The sequence below is a fragment of the Acanthochromis polyacanthus genome, chromosome 22 (genome assembly GCF_021347895.1).
Source record: "Acanthochromis polyacanthus isolate Apoly-LR-REF ecotype Palm Island chromosome 22, KAUST_Apoly_ChrSc, whole genome shotgun sequence".
NCBI classification, from domain to species: Eukaryota; Metazoa; Chordata; class Actinopteri; family Pomacentridae; genus Acanthochromis; species Acanthochromis polyacanthus.
In genome coordinates, this window is record NC_067134.1 from 11,772,384 (window position 1) to 11,784,549 (window position 12,166).

Sequence of the window (12,166 nt, forward strand, 5' to 3'; positions counted from 1 at the left end):
AGGTGGATACAGCTGGTCGAGACGAGGGAACCAATTGGAGGGCAGAAATATAGGACGGCTGCTAACATTGACTAGTTGCAGTACCTTTTTTGGCTGCACATAGAGCTCAGTCAGGCCCTTTTCTTGATTCCTAAAGGAATACAACTAGTCATCCATTCAGAATTCCAGTTAGGAAGATCAGGATATCACGCTTGGAAGGTGGAGATGTTATTCTAAAGACAAGTTAGAACGGATCAGCTTACACTGTGGAAAAAGACACAACTTGTTGGGCGCAAAGGGGATGTAGTCTGTGGGGTTTTTTTTGTATTATTTATTTTTTTGCTTGTTCGTTTTTTTACCAGCTTTAACTGTGCTTAAAATGCAAACGAAAAAATGATTACTTAACACGTGCATTTTATAAACATCCTTACATTTTAGATAGCAGAACAAACCATAAAAAAACCAATATGTGCGATTATGCGTACAGCCTGCATTGAAATTTCAGAACAGCAGAGTCCATTTAGAACAAATAAACAAATATATGCATGAGGAGTGCTGCGATTGTAAACTAAATGTCATTAACAAAAGATGCTGATATTGAAGTGTTGAACTATTCTTCTAAAGTCCAATTTAAAAATGGGCAATAAAATATTTGAATGCATCACTATCTTCTCAGGACTAAGTAGTACTGCTTCCATCACCACAGGAGGTGAGTCTTTACACTTCATTTGAATGTCTGCCCTGTTTTTTTTTGTTTCTTTGTTTAGTTTGTTTTTTTGTTTTTACTAGTTTTTAATACATCTAAAATATAAACGAAAAAATAGATGCACGAGGAGTGCTTTGATTGTAAATTAAATGCCATCAACAAAAGATGTTGACATTGAACTGCTATTTTAAGCCCAATTTAAAAACAGATAATAAACTGAGGTCTTCTATTTATGCATTGCTATCTTTACTTCTCAGGAGTCACCCCTACTAATTGCCCACCATTAGGTGAGTCCACACACTTCATCCAGTCATCCTTTCCTTCTATCATACTAAAAATCCTTTAACTACAGCTTTATTTCTGAATTAACATGTGCATGTTTGAAATATTCTTCCTTTTTAGGTGACTTGTGGCTTCTTCTAAAAGGTAAAACCATGATTTTGATGATGTTTGGAATTGGGAATTGGAAAAACAAGCTATAAATGAAACACTATGCGGAGCTGAATCACTGAGTCAGGGGATGCCAAAAAGTGAGTGTGCCATCAAAAATGGTTAAAGTTAATGATCACTTTTTGGCACGGTCCTCAAAGGATCTGATGCAAAATCTGCAAAATACACTAAGATGGGAGTAAATCAATCAACACTAAGATGTTTTGTAGTGCTTTCGTGCACAAAGTGAACTGTTTCTACTAATAAAACCTTGACATATTTTGTGCTTTCCTCATACAGCACTGTTAGGTCGCTGGTCAAGTAATGGTGAGTGACTTTTAATGAACTTGATGACTCCACTTTACATTTACCTCTTAAGTCATGGTGGTGTTCTGGACTGCATCACCTTAAAAAGATTTCCTAATGTTTTGTCCACCTCATTGGTGTTGTGGAAGTTCAGCGAGGTCAAGAGAGGATGAGGAGGAGGACACAGAGAGAGACAGTTCTGAGGATTCTCTCTGGTCTTTGGGTATATATTGTAATTGGGAGAAGGTCAGATGTAGATTACAGACCATTGTGAACACAACTTGTTTGCTTAGTCCCGTCAGAATACAAAATATCTAACCTTGACCAGAGCAGAGTCCTCGCATATCCCCATATACTTACCTATACAATATATGAGATCCTCTGACATGGGATTAACATTGTAGAAAATAAGCTGTTTTTAAATGGAGTGGTTTATTTGTGAAATATTTATGCTTCACTATCTTATCTTCCCAGGACGGAGACCTACTGGAGGCCATGGGGGAGGTAAGTGTGCACACGTCATGTTGATTAACCTTGCCAGCAAGTTGATTTCTTGCGATATTTGTGAGTTCACAAATCTCTCAAGAAACCATCTTGCTCCGCTCCCGCATTCACTGTTCGTACAGAACCAAGTTGGTTCGGGCCAATCACGCAGCAGTATTCGTGTGTGGGGCGGGATATCCGGGTGTGACGACAACACCAAGCGCCAGTAGATCAAAACAAACATGGCAACGGAGAACAACGATTGTGTAGATGCTGCTATTAAGTCAGTTTTAGCTGAATCTCCTATCGCTTCTTTGAAGGAAGAACAACGAGAGGCTCTTTGTGCATTTCTGGATGGTAAAGATGTTTGTGCTTTTTTACCTACGGGTTTTGGTAAGAGTTTAATCTACCAATTGGCTCCGCTCGTTGTGAAGATCCCGCGATTGGCTAAAAACAAACCTGTCAGAGGCGGGACATACTGTTGCATTGTCCAATCAGTGCCTCTTTCCTCCGAACGGATTTACATGGAGCGGTCCCAGATTGATATTGTGGAGTACTATCAAGTACTACACAATTATTAATCTGGCTATTGCCAGGTTACATGTTGATGTCTTCCGTCTTAATCAAAAATTAAGCAAATTTTCAAATATACATCTTTAAAACATCCTTGCTTTTTATATCATTTGCGGCCTATTATACAGTAGAACCTGATCTTTGATTACGCTTGGAATTGAGAGTAGCAGGGCAAGCTATGAAAGGACCACTGTGCAACTGTGAGATTCAGTGTTGTACCAAAAATGTGAGAAATTGCTTAAGTTGTATCTCATCGTCTGTGTATGTCTACAGCTGCTTTTATCAGGGTCAGTACTCACAATGACACACAGAACTTTACTTTTGTGGTGATAGCAAAAGTGTGGGTTTATGAAACAGTTGTGATCAAAGAAATGTTTGCAGTTTAGAACATTACCAAGCATCACATTTACATTTATGGGTAATACTTTAGCACTGGTACTGACGTGTAGGCTTGATATGTCTAATATCATTGTTTCTACTGTAATTAACAATGTTAATGGATGGGATTTTTCTATAGAACGAAGAAAAATATCTTTCGCAAAAAAATCTGTGGACTATATACCTTGAAATATAACCATCCTAAATGAAATCATCATTCTTATATCTTCACAACAGCATTGTTCAACTGTGATAATCACTTTCTGGCACGATACCTGAAGGATCTGATGCAAATTAAACTTTGTGTATGAAGACAGAAGTAAACAATCAGCACTGAGCATTATGACTGCTGTTTTGTAGTGTTTCTTGCACAAACAGAACTGTTTCTATGAGCAAAACCTTGATATATTTTGTGTTTTCCTCATTCTTAGGTCGTTGGTCAAACAATGGTAAGTGACCTTTAATAAACTTTAATATACAGTCAATGAGCTACCTGTGAGGAAAACTTGTGAACTCTAATGCAATCCAAGATAACAGCTCAGACATTAATTCCACTTTTAGTATTTATTTGCGATTATTGTTATCATTATTAAGTATTTATTCATTTTTATCTTCTCAGGACGTGGAGGCCCTAGAGGAGGTGAGTCTGCATCACAAGAGAAGCCGTTTTATTCTATTTTTCAAATGCAAACTCAGAATTGACATGTGCGTCTTTAAAATGCTCCTTCTTTCTGAAGGTTTGCTGTCCAATCTACTGAACAATCTTAATCAAGGATATAAGGATATGGCAGTCATTATTTGAAAATGTTGGAAGAAAACCAGAATTATAGATGTTTCATTAGGTCTGATACTGGATCTCGTAGGAGACATAGGCTTCTGATTTGAGGAAACAATTTCTAGCGACTGATTGTGTCAAAAGCTGCGGTTTTCCATTTGAAAAAAAAAACTAAAAGAAATACGTGTTTTCTACTTATTCCGTGTCAAGCAGGATTTCAGGGGAGTTCACGTCCTCGCAACCCCAGAGGTGAGTGACTTTTGTAGGATCTTTGTTTTTTGTTAGCATATTAGCAAGTAACTTCGAAGCCTGAGTCAGTATTTTAGGGCAGAAAAGAAATAAGCTGAATGAAAAACAAAAGTTACCTCTCCACTTAAGGAATTTCAGAATCTTATTTTGATCTAAGTCTTTACAATTTAATAACAAGATATTATCTGAAATGTTTTGAGCATGTGTGTTGTGAGATACTGGATAAAGAATCACAAGATGGAACACTGTACAGCTCTGGTTTAGCTAGCAGCAGCTTATTGTACATTATTGACTTATCAGCACATCAGTCTTTCCTAATTAGGAAAGGTAGTATATTTTCACTCTGAAATTCTGAATTAACGTGTACTTTTATAATATTTCTCCCATTTGAAGCCCTGCCATCCACTCTACTGAATAACCTTAATCAAGGTAAAGCTCCATATGGCAAATATTGAAGTATGTATTTTAAAAGGTACATGAATGTGTACATTTTTAACATATTTCCTATTGTAGATGGCCAGTTGTCCAACTTCCTGAATAACTTCAATCAAGGTAAAACATCATCTGGCAGTCATTTAAATATATTTTTAAAATTTCTATGAATAAACTCCAAATTAACGTGCATTTTAATGAATTCCTCTATTTTAGGTGGTCGATTGTCCGGTCTATTGAATAACTTCAATCAAGGTAAAACATCATCTGGTGGTCATTTACAGATAGTTTGAAAATATGCATTTAAAAACCCACACTTAATGTACACTTTTAACACATTTCCCCCTTTTTAGGTGGCCGATTGTCCAGTCTGCTGAATAATCTCAATCAGGGTAAAACCCTGTCTGGCAGTCATTTAAATACATTTTTAAAATTTCTATTAAAACACTCCAGAATAACGTGTATTTTTCACACATTCCTCCATTTTAGGTGGCCGATTGTCCAGTCTGCTGAATAACCTCAATCAAGGTAAAACCCCATATGGCAGTTTTTACAGATAGTTGCAAAATATTCATTTAAAAACCCCGATTTAATGTACATTTTTAACACATTCCTCTATTTTAGGTGGCCGATTATCCAGTCTGCTGAATAACCTCAATCAAGGTTAAACCCTGTCCGGCCGTCATTTAAATACATTTTTTAAAAATTTCTATTAAAAACACTCCAGAATAACGTGCTTTTTTCACACATTCCTCCATTTTAGAAGGCCGACTGTCCAACTTCCTGAATAACTTCGATCAAAGTAAAACATCATCTGACGGTCATTTACAAATAGTTTGAAAACATGCATTTAAAAAAAACATGATTTAATGTACATTTTTAACACATTCCTCTATTTTAGGTGGCCGATTATCCAGTCTGCTGAATAATCTCAGTCAAGGTAAAACCTTGTCTGGCAGTTTTGCATTAAAAAACTTCAAATTAACGTGCATTTTTAACACATTCCTCCATTTTAGGTGGCCGATTGTCCAGTCTGTTGAATAATCTCAATCAAGGTAGAACCCCATATGGCAGTTAGTTACAGATGGTTTGAAAATATACATTTAAAAACCCTGACTTAATGTACATTTTTAACACATTCCTCTTTTTTAGGTGGCCAGTTATCCAGTCTGCTGAACAGCCTCAATCAAGGTAAAACCTCATCTGGCAGTCATTTAGGTATATTTTGAAATTGTTGAATGTTAGACAGTATTGCTAATTATTTCACAACATTGCCCCTTAAGTGAGAAGCTGGATCTTCCTGCAGAAGTGTTGATGTGCTTTAGATTGCATTGTTGTTACAATGTTACATGATTTCATTCCTGAAGGTTACATGTTGAGTCTTACAGTTCACAGAATTACTGCAAAGAGACAATCTCTTTAATTTACAAAAGCCCATCTTTAAATCAGATCAATTTCAGTCTTCAGTCTTTCAGTGACAGTTGTACTTTTAATAAGTGGATGTTGGTGTTCTCGACTGCATTGCATTTAAAAGAATTCTTATTTTTATTTCCCACTGACACAAGCCCATAAAAGACATAACAGCAGCAGTGTATCCTGCTGTGTGGTTGCGAAATCTGTTGCATGTTGTTGTCTTTGTGTTGCTACTAACAGCGGATTATGTTGGCTGTCTGGAGTAAAGCCTCAATATTACACCATTTCTGCCGCCACCCAAAACCTGTCGTCTCACGAAACACCACCCACTGTCCTACTGGTATTATTTATAGATAATAGCTGCAGTAACCATAAGGTATCCACTGGTTGTCGGGAGAGAAGCAGGAAGTAGATCTCTAAGTGGATTAAAATATGTGTTTTCTATTTATTTTAACGTCTGTGTCAAACAGAATTTCTGGGGAGTTTGCGTCCTCGGAGCCGCAGAGGTGAGTAACATTGGTAGAATGACTTTTAAATTCTGCAGCGTGTTCATTAATATCTTTTTTAAAGTACATTCGAAAGTAGCAACGAAACCTGATCTGATTTAGGGCAGAAGTTAGTGTAGGTCTTTACAGTTTAATCATGTTTTGATGACTGTTGAATGCTTCTGATTTATTGCTTTTATGTATGTCACATAGATAATCATTTCATGAGAAAAATAACATTTGTTTTTCCTGTCGGGCTGCAATACATGTTGTAATTCCTGTGTGACTCGCCACATTAGGTCTGAGGAGGAGTTCCTCCAGTGTTACTCTTATTAACTTAAATATGAGTTTTCTAACGACTTTCCTGTCTGTGTCAAACAGGGCTGAGGATATATGATCTCATTCGTGGCAGTGGTGAGTGACTTTATCAGATAAGGAAACTTTTCCAGCAACTACACTGATATCTTTCAAATTTGCATTCGAAAGCAGCCTCTAAAACTGAGGTGGTGACAGTGTTTAGGGCAGATGTGACATTAATTGAGTTTGTATGCTGGTTACTTGTTTACTGACACATTTTATTAATAAATTGCATCCATGTTTTTTGCAGGAGGCACCTCTAGGCCCACTCCAACTCAACCCACTGGACAAAGTGAGCTTGCAAACTTTATTTAAACCTGACTTGCCTATTTATCACACTGGTAGTCCTTTAATGACATTTTAAAAACTCCTAATTTGCTCTATATTTAGAGTGAGAATGCGGGAGATTCTGTTTACTTCAAAAAAAAAAAAGCAAAAACAAAACTCCTCATTGATTATATTTGGAATAATGTGTGTAAGGATGTTAAAATTACGTAGAAACACAACTAAAGATAAGATTATCCAGTTGAATTTTCTTAAATTTGTCTGTCTGTAGGTGTCAGTTGAATTTAGTATGTAAAGTAGATGTAAAGTAGCCTAGCCGCGCTAGACAACCCACGGCAACGAATTTAATTCTCTGCCAGGGTGGGTCTAGTTACCCTCCATAAGGCTCGAGGCTGGATTCTCCTAAAACTGGCCGGACCAATCACCATGAAGTGTAGAGTCAGAAGGCGGGCGTAACTAAGTGACGACAGAGGCGCAACGATTCTGACAGAAACAACCGGCGCACAATAAACAGTTATCTTTCGACTCGGCTTTGGCCACAGCCCTTAAAGATTTGAAGCTAAAATTGAAAGATAAACAAAGGACGGCACTGAAGTGTTTCATTGAGAAGAAAGACGTATTTGGACTTATGCCGACGGGATATGGCAAATCCTTAATACACCAGTTGGCTCCGCTGGTTGGGAAGCTAATGGGACTTAGCCACAATCCGCCGGCGCTCTCGGAACTCCGTCAGCCTATTCGTTGCACTGATTGGTTGTATACCTACCCAATTGCTGCAGAGGGATTTGATAGACAACCTTTTAGCCCGCCTCCCTCCCAGTCGAGCGGCCCTAGACCCTTGTGCCTTCAGAACATGGGTCTAGCGCGGCAAGGCTAGATGTAAAGTAAAACTAAGCTGATTTTCAACTTTGTATAATTTGTCTCTTTCTTGTCCAGAGAACAGTCAGTTCGACTTGGCAGATGCTCTTCATCCAGGTAAAGTTGTCTATGATGGATGTTACTCAGAAAAACTGATATTAAAGAGTTCTTATAGGACCATAAGATCGAAATGAGCAAAAGCCAGTTACTCGATAGATTTTTGGGTTAAAAGTGCCATCATGTGGTGAAAAAACAACAACAACAAAAAACATCTACAACCAACTTTAGGCAAAAAATTTGCTTTGAAAAAAATCCTGGAACATGTCAAGATGAAGATTTTATTCCTGGATTTTTAATTCCTTTCACACACATTTTCTTCCACCACCATGCTGATAAGTTCTGCAATTTTTTTTTTACTAAAATATTACATTCAGAGGATCAGACAGTTTCAGCATAAGTCTTCTAATAAATGATTTGTTCTATATTCTTGTTCCTACAGCTGAGAAACCAGATCAATAAGGGGAGTCTACAGACCTCCATTTTTACTGATTATTTGGCAAGCAGCATCAGAATGGGATTTCAATAAAGCAATTCTTTACAGTAAAGGTTATCTGATCATATCATATCATATCACAACCCTAAATAAACAATATTAAGCTCAATATATAAGAGATACTTGGAATAATTTTTGAAATGTCACATCTGAAAATTGGTTCAACATTTTTTTAGCAAATCCAAAGTGGAGAGATCATTGAGCATCGATTCAGAGCACAGATGATTTCAGCCAGATGAGTTGTCTGTGTTAAAAAGGCAGCTACAAAGCCTCAAACTGGTATTTGCAGCAGTCTTTGGAGTCTGAAAACATCCACACAAATATGCTCAGGTTTTTCCTTTGATGCTTCATTCGTCTTTAGCTGTCAGCTGAATTTAGCAGAACAAGGAGATGTTCGGTAAACTTAAGCTGATTTTAAACTTTGTGTAATTTCTGTTTTTCAGGCCCAGATAACGGTCCATTTAACTTTGCGGATGCTGTTGCTTCAGGTAAAGTCGTCTGTGATGGAAGAACTCTGATAAGAATAAGTTTTAAATTGTGTGCCACCCATAGAATCAAAATTGTTCACCAAAATCCAGAAAATGAGTTTATTTTCTGATGATTCCTGATGGAAACATGTGGTACCAGACAAACACTTGTCACTTTAGATGTTGAGAAACGTTTCTGACATTGAAGTTAAAGTCACAAATGATCAATTGTTCGGTAAACAGCAACACCATGTGGACATTTTAAAAAAGTCCTGGAAGGTAGAGACACAAGAATTGTATTCCTTGATTCCTCCCAGACACAGTATAATTCCACTACAACTATAAATTTAGCAAATTTAGAACAAACTAAAGCATCCAGAAAACTGTTTGATAAAATGTTACTGTCAATCTGTTGTTAATTAAGAGATATTTCAAAAGAAACGCTGTTATTTTCAGTGTCTAAAAGTCACATGAAGGGTCCCTGACAGTCATGCAACACAACTGTATATCACTGTGACTATCTGCATGATGATATATATGCACATTAAAGCATTTTCTCTTAAAATATTAAACTCAGAGGATCAGTCAGTTTCGGAGACAGTCTCTTATTAAATGATTTGTTCTATGTTCTTGTTCCTACAGCTGAGAAACTGAGCAAAGGAGGTGAGTCTACACAAAACATTTCATCTTTCCAGTAAATGTTACCCGTCTTCAGCGGCCTCTACCACTGCTAGGTCTAAATACACAACATTGGGCTTCATGGATTAGAGACACATAGGAGTCTTTTGATATGCAACAAGAAAAAAAAAGTCCAGCAAAGTTGTACTTCTTTCCAATCAAAAGCTGTAAATTAGAGAGCAAATAACAGCCTTCTTAGTGAACCTAAAATTCTTTCCTGGAAATCTACCAAATTGGATATAACAGTAGAAGGACTTCAAGTATCTTGGGATCTTGTTCACAAGTGATGGGAAAATAGAACAAGAGATGGACAGACGGCTTGATGTGGTGTCAGCAGTAATGCGGGTATTGTACTGATTTACTAGCCCATGTATGTTCCAATCCTCACCTATGGTCATGAGCTCTGGGTAGTGACTGAAAGAACAAGCTTGAGGATACAAGCGGCCGAAATGAGCTTCGTCTGTAGGGTGGCTGGTCTCAGCCTTAGAGACAGGGTGAGAAGCTCGGACATCCGGTGAGAGCCACCGCTCCTTCGCGTCGAAAGGAGTCAGTTGAGATCATCCACCTGGATGGAGACCCCAGTGCAGACCCAGAACTCGCTGGAGGGATTATGTATCTCGTCTGGCCTGGGAATGCCTTGGGATCCACCAGGAAGAACTGGAAAGCAGTGCTGGGGGGAGGGACATCTGAACAGCCTGCTTCGTCTGCTGTCTCTGCAACCAGGCCCCAGACAAGCAGAAGACAATGGATGGATGATGGATGGATGGATACAACAGAAATGAAGTCCAACAATTCATTGTAGTCACAAAAGCACAAGGCAGCCTCTTCAGTGAAGCACCACCTTCTAAAAATGGGTGCCAAATAGTTGTTTCATAACAGATGCAGCCTGATATTTGTTCAAAACAGAAGAAAGATCACTGATTCAGAGCACAGATCTCATCAGTCTTACAAAGGAAAGCTTCTATCAGACAAGTTATCTGCAATAAAAGATGCTGCAGCAGTTAATAAAAAGAGGAAAATAAACAGAGCGGCCACCAGAACTCACTCATTTAGATCAGTGTATTTTGTGTTTGCCTCGTCCACAATCTCGCTGAGAGTTTAGGAAAGACAAACAAAAATGGCAACTATGCTTGTGTTTCTAATTTGATCGAGATAAGGAAGCAGTTTACTGTAAACTCTAATCTCCCCGTCAGATTTCCAGGAAAAGGTGATCCAAAAACTGGACACAATTGATGTAGAAGTGAAGCAGCTCTTCCACCTGCTGCCGCAGATCATGGCTCAAAGCTCATCAAAGTGAGATCTTTGGGGACACGGAGGTGAGTGAGGAAAATGATGAGCTTCCCCCTTTTCATTCATTAAAACATTGTTTTTGTTGCCTTAACACATTTCTAACCATCCAAACCTTTATTCACTGATTGAACTTTGCTTGTGTTTTTAGACGAGAAGACGACGGGTCGGATGACGACGTCTTACTGAACATGTCTGATCTTATTAATCCCTCTTCCTGATCAGATTTTAAACATATATTAAACACTGTCATTTAAACGCTTATCATGAGTGTGTTCTTGCATGTAGATGTTTGACAGAGTACATGTCTCTGTAAGATACAAGGATGATGAAAGCATGAAAAGCAGGTCAAGACAAAACACTGAAGACTCAATAAAGATGATCTTCATGAATATTTGTGTATTTCGTTTGCTTTAAACTCTTTGGTCAGACGTGGTGCAGAAACTTTGCAGGAGGGGAAAATGTGATGAAAACTCTAATTCAAGATATCTGGAATCACGGGCTGATAAAACAGAATTTAAGATATGTGTCATTCTGACTAGTTAATTAGCTATTTCATTTCTGATTTAAATACAATGCCGATATCTTCAAACTTGGGGAATTCAAGATATTGTGAGTTAGAATTATGACTTGTCAGGAATAAAATCTGCAGAATCTGCAAATGACTTGCAGATATGAATGAGAAACCTCATAGACATGAATGGTAAAAGTGATGAAAAAGGATGGATAACGTAGATCTCTATGGGTCATTCCACGAAAATCAGTCAGTGCCTCTTTTACTACCCAGCTGAGTAGAAAATAAAACCAGATAGTAGTTCGATAAAACAATTCATTGCTTAGTGACATACACTACCGTTCAAAGGTTTGGGGTCAGTGAGGCAATTTCATGTTTTCCATAAAAACTCACTTTTATTCATGTGCTAACATAGTTGCACAAGGGTTTTCTCATCATCAATTAGCCTTTCAACACAATTGCTAACACAATGTACAATTTGAACACAAGAATGATGGTTGTTGGAAATGTTCCTCTGTACCCCAATGTAGATATTCTATTAAGAATCAGTCATTTCCAGCTAGAATAGTCATTTACCACATTACCAGTGTCTAAACTGGATTTCTGATTAATTCAGTCGTCAATGAAAACAAAAAAAACATTCAAAAATAAGGACATTTCTAAGTGACACCAATCTTTTTAACAGTAGTATAGTTAACAAAGAGATCTAAAACGGTGGATGTTTCTAAATCAAAGAACCAAATGAAGACAAACAAAGGCCAACAGAGTTCTAAAAATTATCTAAAAGAAAACAAAAGTAAACCTGAAGACACAGCAGCAACACCCATGCGACACCAGACTCTAGTAACTTCTAACCGAGTTATTCTGCCACTAATAGAAGTTACATTTTGTGCACAAAGAAGCACCAAGACGCCATATTATATCGCAGCCGCCCTTGCTGTGAGTTTGGATTTAAACCC

At 37.7% G+C, this 12,166-nt stretch overlaps 1 long non-coding RNA gene across 1 annotated transcript; it reads left to right on the top strand.

Moving 5' to 3' along the window:
• Positions 1 to 6,089: 6,089 nt before the first annotated feature.
• Positions 6,090 to 11,085, top strand: LOC127532127 (uncharacterized). Its single transcript, XR_007939388.1, has 8 exons — positions 6,090 to 6,229; positions 6,590 to 6,622; positions 6,816 to 6,857; positions 7,787 to 7,825; positions 8,705 to 8,749; positions 9,371 to 9,391; positions 10,600 to 10,722; positions 10,845 to 11,085. It is a non-coding gene; the product is annotated as an uncharacterized LOC127532127 (long non-coding RNA).
• The last annotated feature ends 1,081 nt before the right edge of the window (positions 11,086 to 12,166 follow it).